Consider the following 21,934-nt stretch of genomic DNA (forward strand, 5'->3'; position numbering starts at 1 on the left):
ATTGTATGAATTGCTTAGTTACTTGCCGTGAAAATTTGTTGTATTTCAAAGTGCGACTAAAACATGTGCACAACCGTATACTCAGAAATTGAATAACGGCAGCTTGAATGACAGTTGTGCAAAATACTGAACAACCTGGCAGCGGTGGGATTCGAACCCACGCCATCGAAATGACTGGTGCCTTAAACCAGCGCCTTAGACCGCTCGGCCACGCTACCCATAATTTCTTTGCAAAAACGACGCAATTACCCTGAAACTCAAGCATTTCGTGTGTGTTTCGGTATTTACCGAGACGACTGAAGTGATATTTGTAATAATGCAAATGCCAAAAATGCGAATACTATTTTCTGAGAATTTTTGACACTGTGGTTACTCATTAAAATGTGTTCACCGGGTGTCATTTCATCATCTAATCAGATTGTATGAATTGCTTAGTTACTTGCCGTGAAAATTTGTTGGATTTCAAAGTGCGACTAAAACATGTGGATAACCGTATACACAGAAATTGAATAACGGCAGCTTGAATGACAGTTGTGCAAAATACTGAACAACCTGGCAGCAGTGGGATTCGAACCCACGCCATCGAAATGACTGGTGCCTTAAACCAGCGCCTTAGACCGCTCGGCCACGCTACCCATAATTACTTTGGAAAAACGACGCAATTACCCTGAAACTCAAGCATTTCGTGTGTGTTTCGGTATTTACCGAGACGACTGAAGTGATATTTGTAATAATGCAAATACCAAAAATGCGAATACTATTTACTGAGAATTTTTGACTCTGTGGTTACTCATTAAAATGAGTCCACCGGGTTTCATTTCATCATCTAATCAGATTGTATGCATTGCTTAGTTACTTGCCGTGAATATTTGTTGTATTTCAAAGTGCGACTAAAACATGTGCATAACCGTATACACAGAAATTGAATAACGGCAGCTTGAATGACAGTTGTGCAAAATACTGAACAACCTGGCAGCGGTGGGATTCGAACCCACGCCATCGAAATGACTGGTGCCTTAAACCAACGCCTTAGACCACTCGGCCACGCTACCCATAATTACTTTGCAAAAACGACGCAATTACCCTGAAACTCAAGCATTTCGTGTGTGTTTCGGTATTTGCCGAGACGACTGAAGTGATATTTGTAATAATGCAAATGCCAAAAATGCGAATACTATTTTCTGGGAATTTTTGACGCTGTGGTTACTCATTCAAATGTGTTCACCGGGTTTCATTTCATCATCTAATCAGATTGTATGCATTGCTTAGTTACTTGCCGTGAATATTTGTTGTATTTCAAAGTGCGACTAAAACATGTGCATAACCGTATACACAGAAATTAAATAACGGCAGCTTGAATGACAGTTGTGCAAAATACTGAACAACCTGGCAGCGATGGGATTCGAACCCACGCCATCGAAATGACTGGTACCTTAAACCAGCGCCTTAGACCGCTCGGCCACGCTACCCATAATTACTTTGCAAAAACGACGCAATTACCCTGAAACTCAAGCATTTCGTGTGTGTTTCGGTATTTACCGAGACGACTGAAGTGATATTTGTAATAATGCAAATGCCAGAAATGCGAATACTATTTTCTGAGAATTGTTGACGCTGTAGATACTCACTAAAATGACGTTCACCGGGTTTCATTTCATCATCTAATCAGATTGTATGCATTGCTTAGTTACTTGCCGTGAATATTTGTTGGATTTCAAAGTGCGACTAAAACATGTGGATAACCGTATACACAGAAATTGAATAACGGCAGCTTGAATGACAGTTGTGCAAAATACTGAACAACCTGACAGCGGTGGGATTCGAACCCACGCCATCGAAATGACTGGTGCCTTAAACCAGCGCCTTAGACCGCTCGGCCACGCTACCCATAATTTCTTTGCAAAAACGACGCAATTACCCTGAAACTCAAGCATTTCGTGTGTGTTTCGGTATTTACCGAGACGACTGAAGTGATATTTGTAATAATGCAAATGCCAAAAATGCGAATACTATTTTCTGAGAATTTTTGACGCTGTGGTTACTCATTAAAATGTGTTCACCGGGTTTCATTTCATCATCTAATCAGATTGTTACGCATTGCTTAATTATTTGCCGTGAATATTTGTTGTATTTCAACATGCGAAAGAAACCTGTGCATAGTCGCAAACACTGAAATTGTATTATGCCAGCATAAATGACAGTTGTGCAAAATACTCAACAACAAGGCAGCGGTGGGACACGAACCCACGCAATCGAAATGACTGTTGCCTTAAACAAGCGCCTTTGACCGCTCGGCCACGCCACTCATAATTACTTTTCAAAAACGACGCAATTACCCTGAAACTCAAGCATTTCGTGTGTGTTTCGGTATTTACCGAGACGACCGAAGTGATATTTGTAATAATGCAAATGCCAAAAATGCGAATACTATTTTCTGAGAATTTTTGACGCTGTGGTTACTCATTAAAATGTGTTCACCGGGTTTCATTTCATCATCTAATCAGATTGTTACGCATTGCTTAATTATTTGCCGTGAATATTTGTTGTATTTCAACATGCGAAAGAAACCTGTGCATAGTCGCAAACACTGAAATTGTATTATGCCAGCATAAATGACAGTTGTGCAAAATACTCAACAACAAGGCAGCGGTGGGACACGAACCCACGCAATCGAAATGACTGTTGCCTTAAACAAGCGCCTTTGACCGCTCGGCCACGCCACCCATAATTACTTTTCAAAAACGACGCAATTACCCTGAAACACAAGCATTTCATGTGTGTTTTGGTATTTGCCGAGACGACTGAAGTGATATTTTTAACAATGCAAATACCAAAAATTCGAATACTATTTCCTGGGAATTGTTGACGCTGTAGATACTCACTAAAATGACGTTCACCGGGTTTCATTTCATCATCTAATCAGATTGTATGCATTGCTTAGTTACTTGCCGTGAATATTTGTTGTATTTCAAAGTGCGACTAAACATGTGCATAACCGTATACACAGAAATTGAATAACGGCAGCTTGAATGACAGTTGTGCAAAATACTGAACAACCTGGCAGCGGTGGGATTCGAACCCACGCCATCAAAATGACTGGCGCCTTAAACCAGCGCCTTAGACCGCTCGGCCACGCTACCCATAATTTCTTTGCAAAAACGACGCAATTACCCTGAAACTCAAGCATTTCGTGTGTGTTTCGGTATTTACCGAGACGACTGAAGTGATATTTGTAATAATGCAAATGCCAAAAATGCGAATACTATTTTCTGAGAATTTTTGACACTGTGGTTACTCATTAAAATGTGTTCACCGGGTGTCATTTCATCATCTAATCAGATTGTATGAATTGCTTAGTTACTTGCCGTGAAAATTTGTTGGATTTCAAAGTGCGACTAAAACATGTGGATAACCGTATACACAGAAATTGAATAACGGCAGCTTGAATGACAGTTGTGCAAAATACTGAACAACCTGGCAGCAGTGGGATTCGAACCCACGCCATCGAAATGACTGGTGCCTTAAACCAGCGCCTTAGACCGCTCGGCCACGCTACCCATAATTACTTTGTAAAAACGACGCAATTACCCTGAAACTCAAGCATTTCGTGTGTGTTTCGGTATTTACCGAGACGACTGAAGTGATATTTGTAATAATGCAAATGCCAGAAATGCGAATACTATTTTCTGAGAATTGTTGACGCTGTAGATACTCACTAAAATGACGTTCACCGGGTTTCATTTCATCATCTAATCAGATTGTATGCATTGCTTAGTTACTTGCCGTGAATATTTGTTGGATTTCAAAGTGCGACTAAAACATGTGCATAACCGTATACACAGAAATTGAATAACGGCAGCTTGAATGACAGTTGTGCAAATTACTGAACAACCTGGCAGCGGTGGGATTCGAACCCACGCCATCGAAATGACTGGTGCCTTAAACCAGCGCCTTAGACCGCTCGGCCACGCTACCCATAATTTCTTTGCAAAAACGACGCAATTACCCTGAAACTCAAGCATTTCGTGTGTGTTTCGGTATTTACCGAGACGACTGAAGTGATATTTGTAATAATGCAAATGCCAAAAATGCGAATACTATTTTCTGAGAATTTTTGACACTGTGGTTACTCATTAAAATGTGTTCACCGGGTTTTATTTCATCATCTAATCAGATTGTATGAATTGCTTAGTTACTTGCCGAGAATATTTGTTGGATTTCAAAGTGCGACTAAAACATGTGCATAACCGTATACACAGAAATTGAATAACGGCAGCTTGAATGACAGTTGTGCAAAATACTGAACAACCTGGCAGCGGTGGGATTCGATCCCACGCCATCGAAATGACTGGTGCCTTAAACCAGCGCCTTAGACCGCTCGGCCACGCTACCCATAATTTCTTTGCAAAAACGACGCAATTACCCTGAAACTCAAGCATTTCGTGTGTGTTTCGGTATTTACCGAGACGACTGAAGTGATATTTGTAATAATGCAAATGCCAAAAATGCGAATACTATTTTCTGAGAATTTTTGACGCTGTGGTTACTCATTAAAATGTGTTCGCCGGGTTTCATTTCATCGTCTAATCAGATTGTTATGCATTGCTTAATTATTTGCCGTGAATATTTGTTGGATTTCAACATGCGAAAGAAACATGTGCATAGTCATAAACACTGAAATTGTATTATGCCAGCATAAATGACAGTTGTGCAAAATACTCAACAACAAGGCAGCGGTGGGATACGAACCCACGCCATCGAAATGACTGGTGCCTTAAACCAGCGCCTTAGACCGCTCGGCCACGCTACCCATAATTACTTTGCAAAAACAACGCAATTACCCTGAAACACAAGCATTTCGTGTGTGTTTCGGTATTTACCGAGACGACTGAAGTGATATTTGTAATAATGCAAATGCCAAAAATGCGAATACTATTTTCTGAGAATTTTTGACACTGTGGTTACTCATTAAAATGTGTTCACCGGGTTTCATTTCATCATCTAATCAGATTGTATGAATTGCTTAGTTACTTGCCGTGAATATTTGTTGGATTTCAAAGTGCGACTAAAACATGTGGATAACCGTATACACATAAATTGAATAACGGCAGCTTGAATGACAGTTGTGCAAAATACTGAACAACCTGGCAGCGGTGGGATTCGAACCCACGCCATCGAAATGACTGGTGCCTTAAACCAGCGCCTTAGACCGCTCGGCCACGCTACCCATAATTACTTTGCAAAAACGACGCAATTACCCTGAAACACAAGCATTTCATGTGTGTTTCGGTATTTACCGAGACGACTGAGGTGATATTTGTAATAATGCAAATGCCAAAAATGCGAATACTATTTCGTGTGTGTTTCGGTATTTACCGAGACGACTGAAGTGATATTTGTAATAATGCAAATGCCAAAAATGCGAATACTATTTTCTGAGAATTTTTGACACTGTGGTTACTCATTAAAATGTGTTCACCGGGTTTCATTTCATCATCTAATCAGATTGTATGAATTGCTTAGTTACTTGCCGTGAATATTTGTTGGATTTCAAAGTGCGACTAAAACATGTGCATAACCGTATACACAGAAATTGAATAACGGCAGCTTGAATGACAGTTGTGCAAAATACTGAACAACCTGGCAGCGGTGTGATTCGAACCCACGCCATCGAAATGACTGGTGCCTTAAACCAGCGCCTTAGACCGCTCGGCCACGCTACCCATAATTACTTTGCTAAAACGACGCAATTACCCTGAAACTCAAGCATTTCGTGTGTGTTTCGGTATTTACCGAGACGACTGAAGTGATATTTGTAATAATGCAAATGCCAAAAATGCGAATACTATTTTCTAAGAATTTTTGACACTGTGGTTACTCATTAAAATGTGTTCACCGGGTTTCATTTCATCATCTAATCAGATTGTATGAATTGCTTAGTTACTTGCCGTGAATATTTGTTGGATTTCAAAGTGCGACTAAAACATGTGCATAACCGTATACACAGAAATTGAATAACGGCAGCTTGAATGACAGTTGTGCAAAACACTGAACAACCTGGCAGCGGTGGGATTCGAACCCACGCCATCGAAATGACTGGTGCCTTAAACCAGCGCCTTAGACCGCTCGGCCACGCTACCCATAATTACTTTGCAAAAACGACGCAATTACCCTGAAACTCAAGCATTTCGTGTGTGTTTCGGTATTTACCGAGACGACTGAAGTGATATTTGTAATAATGCAAATGCCAAAAATGCGAATACTATTTTCTGAGAATTTTTGACAATGTGGTTACTCATTAAAATGTGTTCACCGGGTTTCATTTCATCATCTAATCATATTGTATGAATTGCTTAGTTACTTGCAGTGAATATTTGTTTTATTTCTAAGTGCGACTAAAACATGTGCATAGCCGTATACACAGAAATTGAATAACGGCAGCTTGAATGACAGTTGTGAAAAATACTGAACAACCTGGCAGCGGTGGGATTCGAACCCACGCCATCGAAATGACTGGTGCCTTAAACCAGCGCCTTAGATCGCTCGGCCACGCTACCCTTAATTACTTTGCAAATACGACGCAATTACCCTGAAACTCAAGCATTTCGTGTGTGTTTCGGTATTTACCGAGACGACTGAAGTGATATTTGTAATAATGCAAATGCCAAAAATGCGAATACTATTTCGTGTGTGTTTCGGTATTTACCGAGACGACTGAAGTGATATTTGTAATAATGCAAATGCCAAAAATGCGAATACTATTTTCTGAGAATTTTTGACACTGTGGTTACTCATTAAAATGTGTTCACCGGGTTTCATTTCATCATCTAATCAGATTGTATGAATTGCTTAGTTACTTGCCGTGAATATTTGTTGGATTTCAAAGTGCGACTAAAACATGTGCATAATCGTATGCACAGAAATTGAATAACGGCAGCTTGAATGACAGTTGTGCAAAATACTGAACAACCTGGCAGCGGTGGGATTCAAACCCACGCCATCGAAATGAGTGGTGCCTTAAACCAGCGCCTTAGACCGCTCGGCCACGCTACCCATAATTACTTTGCTAAAACGACGCAATTACCCTGAAACTCAAGCATTTCGTGTGTGTTTCGGTATTTACCGAGACGACTGAAGTGATATTTGTAATAATGCAAATGCCAAAAATGCGAATACTATTTTCTGAGAATTTTTGACACTGTGGTTACTCATTAAAATGTGTTCACCGGGTTTCATTTCATCATCTAATCAGATTGAATGAATTGCTTAGTTACTTGCCGTGAATATTTGTTGGATTTCAAAGTGCGACTAAAACATGTGCATAATCGTATACACAGAAATTGAATAACGGCAGCTTGAATGACAGTTGTGCAAAATATTGAACAACCTGGCAGCGGTGGGATTCGAACCCACGCCATCGAAATGACTGGTGCCTTAAACCAGCGCCTTAGACCGCTCGGCCACGCTACCCATAATTACTTTGCAAAAACGACGCAATTACCCTGAAACTCAAGCATTTCGTGTGTGTTTCGGTATTTACCAAGACGACTGAAGTGATATTTGTAATAATGCAAATGCCAAAAATGCGAATACGATTTTCTGAGAATTTTTGACGCTGTGGTTACTCATTAAAATGTGTTCACCGGGTTTCATTTCATAATCTAATCAGATTGTATGAATTGCTTAGTTACTTGCCGTGAATATTTGTTGGATTTCAAAGTGCGACTAAAACATGTGCATAACCGTATACACAGAAATTGAATAACGGCAGCTTGAATGACAGTTGTGCAAAATACTCAACAACAAGGCAGCGGTGGGATACGAACCCACGCCATCGAAATGACTGGTGCCTTAAACCAGCGCCTTAGACCGCTCGGCCACGCTACCCATAATTACTTTGCAAAAACGACGCAATTACCCTGAAACTCAAGCATTTCGTGTGTGTTTCGGTATTTACCAAGACGACTGAAGTGATATTTGTAATAATGCAAATGCCAAAAATGCGAATACTATTTTCTGAGAATTTTTGACGCTGTGGTTACTCATTAAAATGTGTTCGCCGGGTTTCATTTCATCGTCTAATCAGATTGTTATGCATTGCTTAATTATTTGCCGTGAATATTTGTTGGATTTCAAAGTGCGACTAAAACATGTGCATAATCGTATGCACAGAAATTGAATAACGGCAGCTTGAATGACAGTTGTGCAAAATACTGAACAACCTGGCAGCGGTGGGATTCGAACCCACGCCATCGAAATGAGTGGTGCCTTAAACCAGCGCCTTAGACCGCTCGGCCACGCTACCCATAATTACTTTGCTAAAACGACGCAATTACCCTGAAACTCAAGCATTTCGTGTGTGTTTCGGTATTTACCGAGACGACTGAAGTGATATTTGTAATAATGCAAATGCCAAAAATGCGAATACTATTTTCTGAGAATTTTTGACACTGTGGTTACTCATTAAAATGTGTTCACCGGGTTTCATTTCATCATCTAATCAGATTGAATGAATTGCTTAGTTACTTGCCGTGAATATTTGTTGGATTTCAAAGTGCGACTAAAACATGTGCATAATCGTATACACAGAAATTGAATAACGGCAGCTTGAATGACAGTTGTGCAAAATATTGAACAACCTGGCAGCGGTGGGATTCGAACCCACGCCATCGAAATGACTGGTGCCTTAAACCAGCGCCTTAGACCGCTCGGCCACGCTACCCATAATTACTTTGCAAAAACGACGCAATTACCCTGAAACTCAAGAATTTCGTGTGTGTTTCGGTATTTACCAAGACGACTGAAGTGATATTTGTAATAATGCAAATGCCAAAAATGCGAATACGATTTTCTGAGAATTTTTGACGCTGTGGTTACTCATTAAAATGTGTTCACCGGGTTTCATTTCATAATCTAATCAGATTGTATGAATTGCTTAGTTACTTGCCGTGAATATTTGTTGGATTTCAAAGTGCGACTAAAACATGTGCATAACCGTATACACAGAAATTGAATAACGGCAGCTTGAATGACAGTTGTGCAAAATACTCAACAACAAGGCAGCGGTGGGATACGAACCCACGCCATCGAAATGACTGGTGCCTTAAACCAGCGCCTTAGACCGCTCGGCCACGCTACCCATAATTACTTTGCAAAAACGACGCAATTACCCTGAAACTCAAGCATTTCGTGTGTGTTTCGGTATTTACCAAGACGACTGAAGTGATATTTGTAATAATGCAAATGCCAAAAATGCGAATACTATTTTCTGAGAATTTTTGACGCTGTGGTTACTCATTAAAATGTGTTCGCCGGGTTTCATTTCATCGTCTAATCAGATTGTTATGCATTGCTTAATTATTTGCCGTGAATATTTGTTGGATTTCAACATGCGAAAGAAACATGTGCATAGTCATAAACACTGAAATTGTATTATGCCAGCATAAATGACAGTTGTGCAAAATACTCAACAACAAGGCAGCGGTGGGATACGAACCCACGCCATCGAAATGACTGGTGCCTTAAACCAGCGCCTTAGACCGCTCGGCCACGCTACCCAAAATTACTTTGCAAAAACGACGCAATTACCCTGAAACTCAAGCATTTCGTGTGTGTTTCGGTATTTACCAAGACGACTGAAGTGATATTTGTAATAATGCAAATGCCAAAAATGCGAATACTATTTTCTGAGAATTTTTGACGCTGTGGTTACTCATTAAAATGTGTTCGCCGGGTTTCATTTCATCGTCTAATCAGATTGTTATGCATTGCTTAATTATTTGCCGTGAATATTTGTTGGATTTCAACATGCGAAAGAAACATGTGCATAGTCATAAACACTGAAATTGTATTATGCCAGCATAAATGACAGTTGTGCAAAATACTCAACAACAAGGCAGCGGTGGGATACGAACCCACGCCATCGAAAAGACTGGTGCCTTAAACAAGCGCCTTAGACCGCTCGGCCACGCTACCCATAATTACTTTGCAAAAACGACGCAATTACCCTGAAACTCAAGCATTTCGTGTGTGTTTCGGTATTTACCGAGACGACTGAAGTGATATTTGTAATAATGCAAATGCCAAAAATGCGAATACTATTTTCTGAGAATTTTTGACACTGTGGATACTCATTAAAATGTGTTCACCGGGTTTCATTTCATCATCTAATCAGATTGTATGAATTTCTTAGTTACTTGCCGTGAATATTTGTTGGATTTCAAAGTGCGACTAAAACATGTGCATAACCGTATACACAGAAATTGAATAACGGCAGCTTGAATGACAGTTGTGCAAAATACTGAACAACCTGGCAGCGGTGGGATTCGAACCCACGCCATCGAAATGACTGGTGCCTTAAACCAGCGCCTTAGACCGCTCGGCCACGCTACCCATAATTACTTTGCAAAAACGACGCAATTACCCTGAAACTCAAGCATTTCGTGTGTGTTTCGATATTTACCGAGACGACTGAAGGGATATTTGTAATAATGCAAATGCCAAAAATGCGAATACTATTTTCTGAGAATTTTTGACGCTGTGGTTACTCATTAAAATGTGTTCGCCGGGTTTCATTTCATCGTCTAATCAGATTGTTATGCATTGCTTAATTATTTGCCGTGAATATTTGTTGGATTTCAACATGCGAAAGAAACATGTGCATAGTCATAAACACTGAAATTGTATTATGCCAGCATAAATGACAGTTGTGCAAAATACTCAACAACAAGGCAGCGGTGGGATACGAACCCACGCCATCGAAATGACTGGTGCCTTAAACAAGCGCCTTAGACCGCTCGGCCACGCTACCCATAATTACTTTGCAAAAACGACGCAATTACCCTGAAACTCAAGCATTTCGTGTGTGTTTCGGTATTTACCGAGACGACTGAAGTGATATTTGTAATAATGCAAATGCCAAAAATGCAAATACTATTTTCTGAGAATTTTTGACACTGTGGATACTCATTAAAATGTGTTCACCGGGTTTCATTTCATCATCTAATCAGATTGTATGAATTTCTTAGTTACTTGCCGTGAATATTTGTTGGATTTCAAAGTGCGACTAAAACATGTGCATAACCGTATACACAGAAATTGAATAACGGCAGCTTGAATGACAGTTGTGCAAAATACTGAACAACCTGGCAGCGGTGGGATTCGAACCCACGCCATCGAAATGACTGGTGCCTTAAACCAGCGCCTTAGACCGCTCGGCCACGCTACCCATAATTACTTTGCAAAAACGACGCAATTACCCTGAAACTCAAGCATTTCGTGTGTGTTTCGATATTTACCGAGACGACTGAAGGGATATTTGTAATAATGCAAATGCCAAAAATGCGAATACTATTTTCTGAGAATTTTTGACGCTGTGGTTACTCATTAAAATGTGTTCGCCGGGTTTCATTTCATCGTCTAATCAGATTGTTATGCATTGCTTAATTATTTGCCGTGAATATTTGTTGGATTTCAACATGCGAAAGAAACATGTGCATAGTCATAAACACTGAAATTGTATTATGCCAGCATAAATGACAGTTGTGCAAAATACTCAACAACAAGGCAGCGGTGGGATACGAACCCACGCCATCGAAATGACTGGTGCCTTAAACAAGCGCCTTTGACCGCTCGGCCAGGCCACCCATAATTACATTTCAAAAACGACGCAATTACTCTGAAACGCAAGCATTTCATGTGTGTTTTGGTATTTGCCGAGACGACTGAAGTGATATTTGTAACAATGCAACTGCCACAAATTCGAATACTATTTTCTGGGAATTGTTGACGCTGTAGATACTCACTAAAATGACGTTCACCGGGTTTCATTTCATAATCTAATCAGATTGTATGAATTGCTTAGTTACTTGCCGTGAATATTTGTTGGATTTCAAAGTGCGACTAAAACATGTGCATAACCGTATACACAGAAATTGAATAACGGCAGCTTGAATGACAGTTGTGCAAAATACTGAACAACCTGGCAGCAGTGGTATTCGAACCCACGCCATCGAAATGACTGGTGCCTTAAACAAGCGCCTTAGACCGCTCCGCCACGCTACCCATAATTACTTTGCAAAAACGACGCAATTACCCTGAAACTCAAGCATTTCGTGTGTGTTTCGATATTTACCGAGACGACTGAAGGGATATTTGTAATAATGCAAATGCCAAAAATGCGAATACTATTTTCTGAGAATTTTTGACGCTGTGGTTACTCATTAAAATGTGTTCGCCGGGTTTCATTTCATCGTCTAATCAGATTGTTATGCATTGCTTAAATATTTGCCGTGAATATTTGTTGGATTTCAACATGCGAAAGAAACATGTGCATAGTCATAAACACTGAAATTGTATTATGCCAGCATAAATGACAGTTGTGCAAAATACTCAACAACAAGGCAGCGGTGGGATACGAACCCACGCCATCGAAATGACTGGTGCCTTAAACAAGCGCCTTTGACCGCTCGGCCACGCCACCCATAATTACATTTCAAAAACGACGCAATTACTCTGAAACGCAAGCATTTCATGTGTGTTTTGGTATTTGCCGAGACGACTGAAGTGATATTTGTAACAATGCAACTGCCACAAATTCGAATACTATTTTCTGGGAATTGTTGACGCTGTAGATACTCACTAAAATGACGTTCACCGGGTTTCATTTCATAATCTAATCAGATTGTATGAATTGCTTAGTTACTTGCCGTGAATATTTGTTGGATTTCAAAGTGCGACTAAAACATGTGCATAACCGTATACACAGAAATTGAATAACGGCAGCTTGAATGACAGTTGTGCAAAATACTGAACTTCCTGGCAGCGGTGGGATTCGAACCCACGCCATCTAAATGACTGGTGCCTTAAACCAGCGCCTTAGACCGCTCGGCCACGCTACCCATAATTACTTTGCAAAAACGACGCAATTACCCTGAAACTCATGCATTTCGTGTGTGTTTCGGTATTTACCGAGACGACTGAAGTGATATTTGTAATAATGCAAATGCCAAAAATGCGAATACTATTTTCTGAGAATTTTTGACACTGTGGTTACTCATTAAAATGTGTTCACCGGGTTTCATTTCATCATCTAATCAGATTGTATGAATTGCTTAGTTACTTGCCGTGAATATTTGTTGGATTTCAATGTGCGACTAAAACATGTGCATAACCGTATACACAGAAATTGAATAACGGCAGCTTGAATGACAGTTGTGCAAAATACTGAACAACCTGGCAGCAGTGGTATTCGAACCCACGCCATCGAAATGACTGGTGCCTTAAACAAGCGCCTTAGACCGCTCGGCCACGCTACCCATAATTACTTTGCAAAAACGACGCAATTACCCTGAAACTCAAGCATTTCGTGTGTGTTTCGGTATTTACCAAGACGACTGAAGTGATATTTGTAATAATGCAAATGCCAAAAATGCGAATACTATTTTCTGAGAATTTTTGACGCTGTGGTTACTCATTAAAATGTGTTAGCCGGGTTTCATTTCATCGTCTAATCAGATTGTTATGCATTGCTTAATTATTTGCCGTGAATATTTGTTGGATTTCAACATGCGAAAGAAACATGTGCATAGTCGTAAACACTGAAATTGTATTATGCCAGCATAAATGACAGTTGTGCAAAATACTCAACAACAAGGCAGCGGTGGGATACGAACCCACGCCATCGAAATGACTGGTGCCTTAAACAAGCGCCTTTGACCACTCGGCCACGCCACCCATAATTACATTTCAAAAACGACGCAATTACCCTGAAACACAAGCATTTCGTGTGTGTTTCGGTATTTACCGAGACGACTGAAGTGATATTTGTAATAATGCAAATTCCAAAAATGCGAATACTATTTTCTGAGAATTTTTGACACTGTGGTTACTCATTAAAATGTGTTCACCGGGTTTCATTTCATAATCTAATCAGATTGTATGAATTGCTTAGTTACTTGCCGTGAATATTTGTTGGATTTCAAAGTGCGACAAAAACATGTGCATAACCGTATACACATAAATTGAATAACGGCAGCTTGAATGACAGTTGTGCAAAATACTGAACAACCTGGCAGCGGTGGGATTCGAACCCACGCCATCGAAATGACTGGTACCTTAAACCAGCGCCTTAGACCGCTCGGCCACGCTACCCATAATTACTTTGCAAAAACGACGCAATTACCCTGAAACTCAAGCATTTCGTGTGTGTTTCGGTATTTACCGAGACGACTGAAGTGATATTTGTAATAATGCAAATGCCAAAAATGCGAATACTATTTTCTGAGAATTTTTGACGCTGTGGTTACTCATTAAAATGTGTTAGCCGGGTTTCATTTCATCGTCTAATCAGATTGTTATGCATTGCTTAATTATTTGCCGTGAATATTTGTTGGATTTCAACATGCGAAAGAAACATGTGCATAGTCGTAAACACTGAAATTGTATTATGCCAGCATAAATGACAGTTGTGCAAAATACTCAACAACAAGGCAGCGGTGGGATACGAACCCACGCCATCGAAATGACTGGTGCCTTAAACAAGCGCCTTTGACCACTCGGCCACGCCACCCATAATTACATTTCAAAAACGACGCAATTACCCTGAAACACAAGCATTTCGTGTGTGTTTCGGTATTTACCGAGACGACTGAAGTGATATTTGTAATAATGCAAATTCCAAAAATGCGAATACTATTTTCTGAGAATTTTTGACACTGTGGTTACTCATTAAAATGTGTTCACCGGGTTTCATTTCATAATCTAATCAGATTGTATGAATTGCTTAGTTACTTGCCGTGAATATTTGTTGGATTTCAAAGTGCGACAAAAACATGTGCATAACCGTATACACATAAATTGAATAACGGCAGCTTGAATGACAGTTGTGCAAAATACTGAACAACCTGGCAGCGGTGGGATTCGAACCCACGCCATCGAAATGACTGGTACCTTAAACCAGCGCCTTAGACCGCTCGGCCACGCTACCCATAATTACTTTGCAAAAACGACGCAATTACCCTGAAACTCAAGCATTTCGTGTGTGTTTCGGTATTTACCGAGACGACTGAAGTGATATTTGTAATAATGCAAATGCCAAAAATGCGAATACTATTTTCTGAGAATTTTTGACGCTGTGGTTACTCATTAAAATGTGTTCGCCGGGTTTCATTTCATAGTCTAATCAGATTGTTTTGCATTGCTTAATTATTTGCCGTGAATATTTGTTGGATTTCAACATGCGAAAGAAACATGTGCATAGTCATAAACACTGAAATTGTATTATGCCAGCATAAATGACAGTTGTGCAAAATACTCAACAACAAGGCAGCGGTGGGATACGAACCCACGCCGTCGAAATGACTGGTGCCTTAAACCAGCGCCTTAGACCGCTCGGCCACGCTACCCATAATTACTTTGTAAAAACGACGCAATTACCCTGAAACTCAAGCATTTCGTGTGTGTTTCGGTATTTACCGAGACGACTGAAGTGATATTTGTAATAATGCAAATGCCAAAAATGCGAATACTATTTTCTGAGAATTTTTGACACTGTGGATACTCATTAAAATGTGTTCACCGGGTTTCATTTCATCATCTAATCAGATTGTATGAATTTCTTAGTTACTTGCCGTGAATATTTTTTGTATTTCAAAGTGCGACTAAAAGATGTGCATAACCGTATACACAGAAATTGAATAACGGCAGCTTGAATGACAGTTGTGCAAAATACTGAACAACCTGGCAGCGGTGGGATTCGAACCCACGCCATCGAAATGACTGGTGCCTTAAACCAGCGCCTTAGACCGCTCGGCCACGCTACCCATAATTACTTTGCAAAAACGACGCAATTACCCTGAAACTCAAGCATTTCGTGTGTGTTTCGATATTTACCGAGACGACTGAAGTGATATTTGTAATAATGCAAATGCCAAAAATGCGAATACTATTTTCTGAGAATTTTTGACGCTGTGGTTACTCATTAAAATGTGTTCGCCGGGTTTCATTTCATCGTCTAATCAGATTGTTATGCATTGCTTAATTATTTGCCGTGAATATTTGTTGGATTTCAACATGCGAAAGAAACATGTGCATAGTCATAAACACTGAAATTGTATTATGTCAGCATAAATGACAGTTGTGCAAAATACTCAACAACAAGGCAGCGGTGGGATACGAACCCACGCCATCGAAATGACTGGTGCCTTAAACAAGCGCCTTTGACCGCTCGGCCACGCCACCCATAATTACATTTCAAAAACGACGCAATTACCCTGAAACACAAGCATTTCGAGTGTGTTTCGAGCCCACGCCATCGAAATGACTGGTGCCTTAAACCAGCGCCTTAGACCGCTCGGCCACGCTACCCATAATTACTTTGCAAAAACGACGCAATTACCCTGAAACTCAAGCATTTCGTGTGTGTTTCGGTATTTACCGAGACGACTGAAGTGATATTTGTAATAATGCAAATGCCAAAAATGCGAATACTATTTTCTGAGAATTTTTGACGCTGTGGTTACTCATTAAAATGTGTTAGCCGGGTTTCATTTCATCGTCTAATCAGATTGTTATGCATTGCTTAATTATTTGCCGTGAATATTTGTTGGATTTCAACATGCGAAAGAAACATGTGCATAGTCGTAAACACTGAAATTGTATTATGCCAGCATAAATGACAGTTGTGCAAAATACTCAACAACAAGGCAGCGGTGGGATACGAACCCACGCCATCGAAATGACTGGTGCCTTAAACAAGAGCCTTTGACCTCTCGGCCACGCCACCCATAATTACATTTCTAAAACGACGCAATTACCCTGAAACACAAGCATTGCGTGTGTGTTTCGGTATTTACCGAGACGACTGAAGTGATATTTGTAATAATGCAAATGCCAAAAATGCGAATACTATTTTCTGAGAATTTTTGACACTGTGGTTACTCATTAAAATGTGTTCACCGGGTTTCATTTCATAATCTAATCAGATTGTATGAATTGCTTAGTTACTTGCCGTGAATATTTGTTGGATTTCAAAGTGCGACAAAAACATGTGCATAACCGTATACACATAAATTGAATAACGGCAGCTTGAATGACAGTTGTGCAAAATACTGAACAACCTGGCAGCGGTGGGATTCGAACCCACGCCATCGAAATGACTGGTACCTTAAACCAGCGCCTTAGACCGCTCGGCCACGCTACCCATAATTACTTTGCAAAAACGACGCAATTACCCTGAAACTCAAGCATTTCGTGTGTGTTTCGGTATTTACCGAGACGACTGAAGTGATATTTGTAATAATGCAAATGCCAAAAATGCGAATACTATTTTCTGAGAATTTTTGACGCTGTGGTTACTCATTAAAATGTGTTCGCCGGGTTTCATTTCATAGTCTAATCAGATTGTTATGCATTGCTTAATTATTTGCCGTGAATATTTGTTGGATTTCAACATGCGAAAGAAACATGTGCATAGTCATAAACACTGAAATTGTATTATGCCAGCATAAATGACAGTTGTGCAAAATACTCAACAACAAGGCAGCGGTGGGATACGAACCCACGCCATCGAAATGACTGGTGCCTTAAACCAGCGCCTTAGACCGCTCGGCCACGCTACCCATAATTACTTTGCAAAAACGACGCAATTACCCTGAAACTCAAGCATTTCGTGTGTGTTTCGGTATTTACCGAGACGACTGAAGTGATATTTGTAATAATGCAAATGCCAAAAATGCGAATACTATTTTCTGAGAATTTTTGACACTGTGGATACTCATTAAAATGTGTTCACCGGGTTTCATTTCATCATCTAATCAGATTGTATGAATTTCTTAGTTACTTGCCGTGAATATTTGTTGGATTTCAAAGTGCGACTAAAACATGTGCATAACCGTATACACAGAAATTGAATAACGGCAGCTTGAATGACAGTTGTGCAAAATACTGAACAACCTGGCAGCGGTGGGATTCGAACCCACGCCATCGAAATGACTGGTGCCTTAAACCAGCGCCTTAGACCGCTCGGCCACGCTACCCATAATTACTTTGCAAAAACGACGCAATTACCCTGAAACTCAAGCATTTCGTGTGTGTTTCGATATTTACCGAGACGACTGAAGTGATATTTGTAATAATGCAAATGCCAAAAATGCGAATACTATTTTCTGAGAATTTTTGACGCTGTGGTTACTCATTAAAATGTGTTCGCCGGGTTTCATTTCATCGTCTAATCAGATTGTTATGCATTGCTTAATTATTTGTCGTGAATATTTGTTGGATTTCAACATGCGAAAGAAACATGTGCATAGTCATAAACACTGAAATTGTATTATGCCAGCATAAATGACAGTTGTGCAAAATACTCAACAACAAGGCAGCGGTGGGATACGAACCCACGCCATCGAAATGACTGGTGCCTTAAACAAGCGCCTTTTACCGCTCGGCCACGCCACCCATAATTACATTTCAAAAACGACGCAATTACCCTGAAACACAAGCATTTCGTGTGTGTTTCGAGCCCACGCCATCGAAATGACTGGTGCCTTAAACCAGCGCCTTAGACCGCTCGGCCACGCTACCCATAATTACTTTGCAAAAACGACGCAATTACCCTGAAACTCAAGCATTTCGTGTGTGTTTCGGTATTTACCGAGACGACTGAAGTGATATTTGTAATAATGCAAATGCCAAAAATGCGAATACTATTTTCTGAGAATTTTTGACACTGTGGATACTCATTAAAATGTGTTCACCGGGTTTCATTTCATCATCTAATCAGATTGTATGAATTTCTTAGTTACTTGCCGTGAATATTTTTTGTATTTCAAAGTGCGACTAAAAGATGTGCATAACCGTATACACAGAAATTGAATAACGGCAGCTTGAATGACAGTTGTGCAAAATACTGAACAACCTGGCAGCGGTGGGATTCGAACCCACGCCATCGAAATGACTGGTGCCTTAAACAAGCGCCTTTTACCGCTCGGCCACGCCACCCATAATTACATTTCAAAAACGACGCAATTACCCTGAAACACAAGCATTTCGTGTGTGTTTCGAGCCCACGCCATCGAAATGACTGGTGCCTTAAACCAGCGCCTTAGACCGCTCGGCCACGCTACCCATAATTACTTTGCAAAAACGACGCAATTACCCTGAAACTCAAGCATTTCGTGTGTGTTTCGGTATTTACCGAGACGACTGAAGTGATATTTGTAATAATGCAAATGCCAAAAATGCGAATACTATTTTCTGAGAATTTTTGACACTGTGGATACTCATTAAAATGTGTTCACCGGGTTTCATTTCATCATCTAATCAGATTGTATGAATTTCTTAGTTACTTGCCGTGAATATTTTTTGTATTTCAAAGTGCGACTAAAAGATGTGCATAACCGTATACACAGAAATTGAATAACGGCAGCTTGAATGACAGTTGTGCAAAATACTGAACAACCTGGCAGCGGTGGGATTCGAACCCACGCCATCGAAATTACTGGTGCCTTAAACAAGCGCCTTTGACCGCTCGGCCACGCCACCCATAATTACATTTCAAAAACGACGCAATTACCCTGAAACACAAGCATTTCGTGTGTGTTTCGAGCCCACGCCATCGAAATGACTGGTGCCTTAAACCAGCGCCTTAGACCGCTCGGCCACGCTACCCATAATTACTTTGCAAAAACGACGCAATTACCCTGAAACTCAAGCATTTCGTGTGTGTTTCGGTATTTACCGAGACGACTGAAGTGATATTTGTAATAATGCAAATGCCAAAAATGCGAATACTATTTTCTGAGAATTTTTGACGCTGTGGTTACTCATTAAAATGTGTTAGCCGGGTTTCATTTCATCGTCTAATCAGATTGTTATGCATTGCTTAATTATTTGCCGTGAATATTTGTTGGATTTCAACATGCGAAAGAAACATGTGCATAGTCGTAAACACTGAAATTGTATTATGCCAGCATAAATGACAGTTGTGCAAAATACTCAACAACAAGGCAGCGGTGGGATACGAACCCAGGCCATCGAAATGACTGGTGCCTTAAACAAGAGCCTTTGACCTCTCGGCCACGCCACCCATAATTACATTTCTAAAACGACGCAATTACCCTGAAACACAAGCATTTCGTGTGTGTTTCGGTATTTACCGAGACGACTGAAGTGATATTTGTAATAATGCAAATGCCAAAAATGCGAATACTATTTTCTGAGAATTTTTGACACTGTGGTTACTCATTAAAATGTGTTCACCGGGTTTCATTTCATAATCTAATCAGATTGTATGAATTGCTTAGTTACTTGCCGTGAATATTTGTTGGATTTCAAAGTGCGACAAAAACATGTGCATAACCGTATACACATAAATTGAATAACGGCAGCTTGAATGACAGTTGTGCAAAATACTGAACAACCTGGCAGCGGTGGGATTCGAACCCACGCCATCGAAATGACTGGTACCTTAAACCAGCGCCTTAGACCGCTCGGCCACGCTACCCATAATTACTTTGCAAAAACGACGCAATTACCCTGAAACTCAAGCATTTCGTGTGTGTTTCGGTATTTACCGAGACGACTGAAGTGATATTTGTAATAATGCAAATGCCAAAAATGCGAATACTATTTTCTGAGAATTTTTGACGCTGTGGTTACTCATTAAAATGTGTTCGCCGGGTTTCATTTCATAGTCTAATCAGATTGTTATGCATTGCTTAATTATTTGCCGTGAATATTTGTTGGATTTCAACATGCGAAAGAAACATGTGCATAGTCATAAACACTGAAATTGTATTATGCCAGCATAAATGACAGTTGTGCAAAATACTCAACAACAAGGCAGCGGTGGGATACGAACCCACGCCATCGAAATGACTGGTGCCTTAAACCAGCGCCTTAGACCGCTCGGCCACGCTACCCATAATTACTTTGCAAAAACGACGCAATTACCCTGAAACTCAAGCATTTCGTGTGTGTTTCGGTATTTACCGAGACGACTGAAGTGATATTTGTAATAATGCAAATGCCAAAAATGCGAATACTATTTTCTGAGAATTTTTGACACTGTGGATACTCATTAAAATGTGTTCACCGGGTTTCATTTCATCATCTAATCAGATTGTATGAATTTCTTAGTTACTTGCCGTGAATATTTGTTGGATTTCAAAGTGCGACTAAAACATGTGCATAACCGTATACACAGAAATTGAATAACGGCAGCTTGAATGACAGTTGTGCAAAATACTGAACAACCTGGCAGCGGTGGGATTCGAACCCACGCCATCGAAATGACTGGTGCCTTAAACCAGCGCCTTAGACCGCTCGGCCACGCTACCCATAATTACTTTGCAAAAACGACGCAATTACCCTGAAACTCAAGCATTTCGTGTGTGTTTCGATATTTACCGAGACGACTGAAGTGATATTTGTAATAATGCAAATGCCAAAAATGCGAATACTATTTTCTGAGAATTTTTGACGCTGTGGTTACTCATTAAAATGTGTTCGCCGGGTTTCATTTCATCGTCTAATCAGATTGTTATGCATTGCTTAATTATTTGTCGTGAATATTTGTTGGATTTCAACATGCGAAAGAAACATGTGCATAGTCATAAACACTGAAATTGTATTATGCCAGCATAAATGACAGTTGTGCAAAATACTCAACAACAAGGCAGCGGTGGGATACGAACCCACGCCATCGAAATGACTGGTGCCTTAAACAAGCGCCTTTTACCGCTCGGCCACGCCACCCATAATTACATTTCAAAAACGACGCAATTACCCTGAAACACAAGCATTTCGTGTGTGTTTCGGTATTTACCGAGACGACTGAAGTGATATTTGTAACAATGCAAAAGCCAAAAATGAGAATACTATTTTCTGGGAATTTTTGACGCTGTAGTTACTCATTAAAATGTGTTCACCGGGTTTC

General features: G+C 40.2%; 35 non-coding genes across 35 annotated transcripts; all 35 read right to left on the bottom strand.

Moving 5' to 3' along the window:
- Window positions 1-136: 136 nt before the first annotated feature.
- On the bottom strand, window positions 137-218 carry TRNAL-AAG (transfer RNA leucine (anticodon AAG)). Its single transcript has one exon. It is a non-coding gene; the product is annotated as a tRNA-Leu (tRNA).
- Window positions 219-553: 335 nt separating this feature from the next.
- On the bottom strand, window positions 554-635 carry TRNAL-AAG (transfer RNA leucine (anticodon AAG)). Its single transcript has one exon. It is a non-coding gene; the product is annotated as a tRNA-Leu (tRNA).
- Window positions 636-970: 335 nt separating this feature from the next.
- Window positions 971-1,052, bottom strand: TRNAL-AAG (transfer RNA leucine (anticodon AAG)). The gene has a single exon. It is a non-coding gene; the product is annotated as a tRNA-Leu (tRNA).
- Window positions 1,053-1,387: 335 nt separating this feature from the next.
- Window positions 1,388-1,469, bottom strand: TRNAL-AAG (transfer RNA leucine (anticodon AAG)). Its single transcript has one exon. It is a non-coding gene; the product is annotated as a tRNA-Leu (tRNA).
- A 336-nt stretch (window positions 1,470-1,805) lies between these two features.
- On the bottom strand, window positions 1,806-1,887 carry TRNAL-AAG (transfer RNA leucine (anticodon AAG)). The gene has a single exon. It is a non-coding gene; the product is annotated as a tRNA-Leu (tRNA).
- A 1,171-nt stretch (window positions 1,888-3,058) lies between these two features.
- Window positions 3,059-3,140, bottom strand: TRNAL-AAG (transfer RNA leucine (anticodon AAG)). The gene has a single exon. It is a non-coding gene; the product is annotated as a tRNA-Leu (tRNA).
- Window positions 3,141-3,475: 335 nt separating this feature from the next.
- Window positions 3,476-3,557, bottom strand: TRNAL-AAG (transfer RNA leucine (anticodon AAG)). The gene has a single exon. It is a non-coding gene; the product is annotated as a tRNA-Leu (tRNA).
- A 336-nt stretch (window positions 3,558-3,893) lies between these two features.
- TRNAL-AAG (transfer RNA leucine (anticodon AAG)) lies at window positions 3,894-3,975 on the bottom strand. The gene has a single exon. It is a non-coding gene; the product is annotated as a tRNA-Leu (tRNA).
- Window positions 3,976-4,310: 335 nt separating this feature from the next.
- TRNAL-AAG (transfer RNA leucine (anticodon AAG)) lies at window positions 4,311-4,392 on the bottom strand. The gene has a single exon. It is a non-coding gene; the product is annotated as a tRNA-Leu (tRNA).
- A 336-nt stretch (window positions 4,393-4,728) lies between these two features.
- On the bottom strand, window positions 4,729-4,810 carry TRNAL-AAG (transfer RNA leucine (anticodon AAG)). Its single transcript has one exon. It is a non-coding gene; the product is annotated as a tRNA-Leu (tRNA).
- Window positions 4,811-5,145: 335 nt separating this feature from the next.
- TRNAL-AAG (transfer RNA leucine (anticodon AAG)) lies at window positions 5,146-5,227 on the bottom strand. Its single transcript has one exon. It is a non-coding gene; the product is annotated as a tRNA-Leu (tRNA).
- A 414-nt stretch (window positions 5,228-5,641) lies between these two features.
- Window positions 5,642-5,723, bottom strand: TRNAL-AAG (transfer RNA leucine (anticodon AAG)). The gene has a single exon. It is a non-coding gene; the product is annotated as a tRNA-Leu (tRNA).
- A 335-nt stretch (window positions 5,724-6,058) lies between these two features.
- Window positions 6,059-6,140, bottom strand: TRNAL-AAG (transfer RNA leucine (anticodon AAG)). Its single transcript has one exon. It is a non-coding gene; the product is annotated as a tRNA-Leu (tRNA).
- A 335-nt stretch (window positions 6,141-6,475) lies between these two features.
- On the bottom strand, window positions 6,476-6,557 carry TRNAL-AAG (transfer RNA leucine (anticodon AAG)). The gene has a single exon. It is a non-coding gene; the product is annotated as a tRNA-Leu (tRNA).
- An 831-nt stretch (window positions 6,558-7,388) lies between these two features.
- Window positions 7,389-7,470, bottom strand: TRNAL-AAG (transfer RNA leucine (anticodon AAG)). The gene has a single exon. It is a non-coding gene; the product is annotated as a tRNA-Leu (tRNA).
- Window positions 7,471-7,805: 335 nt separating this feature from the next.
- Window positions 7,806-7,887, bottom strand: TRNAL-AAG (transfer RNA leucine (anticodon AAG)). Its single transcript has one exon. It is a non-coding gene; the product is annotated as a tRNA-Leu (tRNA).
- Window positions 7,888-8,223: 336 nt separating this feature from the next.
- Window positions 8,224-8,305, bottom strand: TRNAL-AAG (transfer RNA leucine (anticodon AAG)). Its single transcript has one exon. It is a non-coding gene; the product is annotated as a tRNA-Leu (tRNA).
- A 335-nt stretch (window positions 8,306-8,640) lies between these two features.
- Window positions 8,641-8,722, bottom strand: TRNAL-AAG (transfer RNA leucine (anticodon AAG)). The gene has a single exon. It is a non-coding gene; the product is annotated as a tRNA-Leu (tRNA).
- A 335-nt stretch (window positions 8,723-9,057) lies between these two features.
- On the bottom strand, window positions 9,058-9,139 carry TRNAL-AAG (transfer RNA leucine (anticodon AAG)). Its single transcript has one exon. It is a non-coding gene; the product is annotated as a tRNA-Leu (tRNA).
- A 336-nt stretch (window positions 9,140-9,475) lies between these two features.
- TRNAL-AAG (transfer RNA leucine (anticodon AAG)) lies at window positions 9,476-9,557 on the bottom strand. The gene has a single exon. It is a non-coding gene; the product is annotated as a tRNA-Leu (tRNA).
- Window positions 9,558-10,310: 753 nt separating this feature from the next.
- Window positions 10,311-10,392, bottom strand: TRNAL-AAG (transfer RNA leucine (anticodon AAG)). Its single transcript has one exon. It is a non-coding gene; the product is annotated as a tRNA-Leu (tRNA).
- A 753-nt stretch (window positions 10,393-11,145) lies between these two features.
- TRNAL-AAG (transfer RNA leucine (anticodon AAG)) lies at window positions 11,146-11,227 on the bottom strand. The gene has a single exon. It is a non-coding gene; the product is annotated as a tRNA-Leu (tRNA).
- Window positions 11,228-12,817: 1,590 nt separating this feature from the next.
- Window positions 12,818-12,899, bottom strand: TRNAL-AAG (transfer RNA leucine (anticodon AAG)). Its single transcript has one exon. It is a non-coding gene; the product is annotated as a tRNA-Leu (tRNA).
- A 1,170-nt stretch (window positions 12,900-14,069) lies between these two features.
- TRNAL-AAG (transfer RNA leucine (anticodon AAG)) lies at window positions 14,070-14,151 on the bottom strand. The gene has a single exon. It is a non-coding gene; the product is annotated as a tRNA-Leu (tRNA).
- Window positions 14,152-14,904: 753 nt separating this feature from the next.
- On the bottom strand, window positions 14,905-14,986 carry TRNAL-AAG (transfer RNA leucine (anticodon AAG)). Its single transcript has one exon. It is a non-coding gene; the product is annotated as a tRNA-Leu (tRNA).
- A 336-nt stretch (window positions 14,987-15,322) lies between these two features.
- On the bottom strand, window positions 15,323-15,404 carry TRNAL-AAG (transfer RNA leucine (anticodon AAG)). Its single transcript has one exon. It is a non-coding gene; the product is annotated as a tRNA-Leu (tRNA).
- Window positions 15,405-15,739: 335 nt separating this feature from the next.
- Window positions 15,740-15,821, bottom strand: TRNAL-AAG (transfer RNA leucine (anticodon AAG)). Its single transcript has one exon. It is a non-coding gene; the product is annotated as a tRNA-Leu (tRNA).
- Window positions 15,822-17,118: 1,297 nt separating this feature from the next.
- Window positions 17,119-17,200, bottom strand: TRNAL-AAG (transfer RNA leucine (anticodon AAG)). The gene has a single exon. It is a non-coding gene; the product is annotated as a tRNA-Leu (tRNA).
- Window positions 17,201-17,536: 336 nt separating this feature from the next.
- Window positions 17,537-17,618, bottom strand: TRNAL-AAG (transfer RNA leucine (anticodon AAG)). The gene has a single exon. It is a non-coding gene; the product is annotated as a tRNA-Leu (tRNA).
- A 335-nt stretch (window positions 17,619-17,953) lies between these two features.
- TRNAL-AAG (transfer RNA leucine (anticodon AAG)) lies at window positions 17,954-18,035 on the bottom strand. The gene has a single exon. It is a non-coding gene; the product is annotated as a tRNA-Leu (tRNA).
- Window positions 18,036-18,914: 879 nt separating this feature from the next.
- On the bottom strand, window positions 18,915-18,996 carry TRNAL-AAG (transfer RNA leucine (anticodon AAG)). The gene has a single exon. It is a non-coding gene; the product is annotated as a tRNA-Leu (tRNA).
- Window positions 18,997-19,457: 461 nt separating this feature from the next.
- On the bottom strand, window positions 19,458-19,539 carry TRNAL-AAG (transfer RNA leucine (anticodon AAG)). The gene has a single exon. It is a non-coding gene; the product is annotated as a tRNA-Leu (tRNA).
- An 879-nt stretch (window positions 19,540-20,418) lies between these two features.
- Window positions 20,419-20,500, bottom strand: TRNAL-AAG (transfer RNA leucine (anticodon AAG)). The gene has a single exon. It is a non-coding gene; the product is annotated as a tRNA-Leu (tRNA).
- Window positions 20,501-20,836: 336 nt separating this feature from the next.
- On the bottom strand, window positions 20,837-20,918 carry TRNAL-AAG (transfer RNA leucine (anticodon AAG)). The gene has a single exon. It is a non-coding gene; the product is annotated as a tRNA-Leu (tRNA).
- Window positions 20,919-21,253: 335 nt separating this feature from the next.
- TRNAL-AAG (transfer RNA leucine (anticodon AAG)) lies at window positions 21,254-21,335 on the bottom strand. The gene has a single exon. It is a non-coding gene; the product is annotated as a tRNA-Leu (tRNA).
- Window positions 21,336-21,934: the final 599 nt, after the last annotated feature.

This window comes from Saccoglossus kowalevskii, chromosome 8, assembly GCF_978046115.1.
Source record: "Saccoglossus kowalevskii chromosome 8, keSacKowa6.1, whole genome shotgun sequence".
Taxonomy (NCBI): Eukaryota; Metazoa; Hemichordata; class Enteropneusta; family Harrimaniidae; genus Saccoglossus; species Saccoglossus kowalevskii.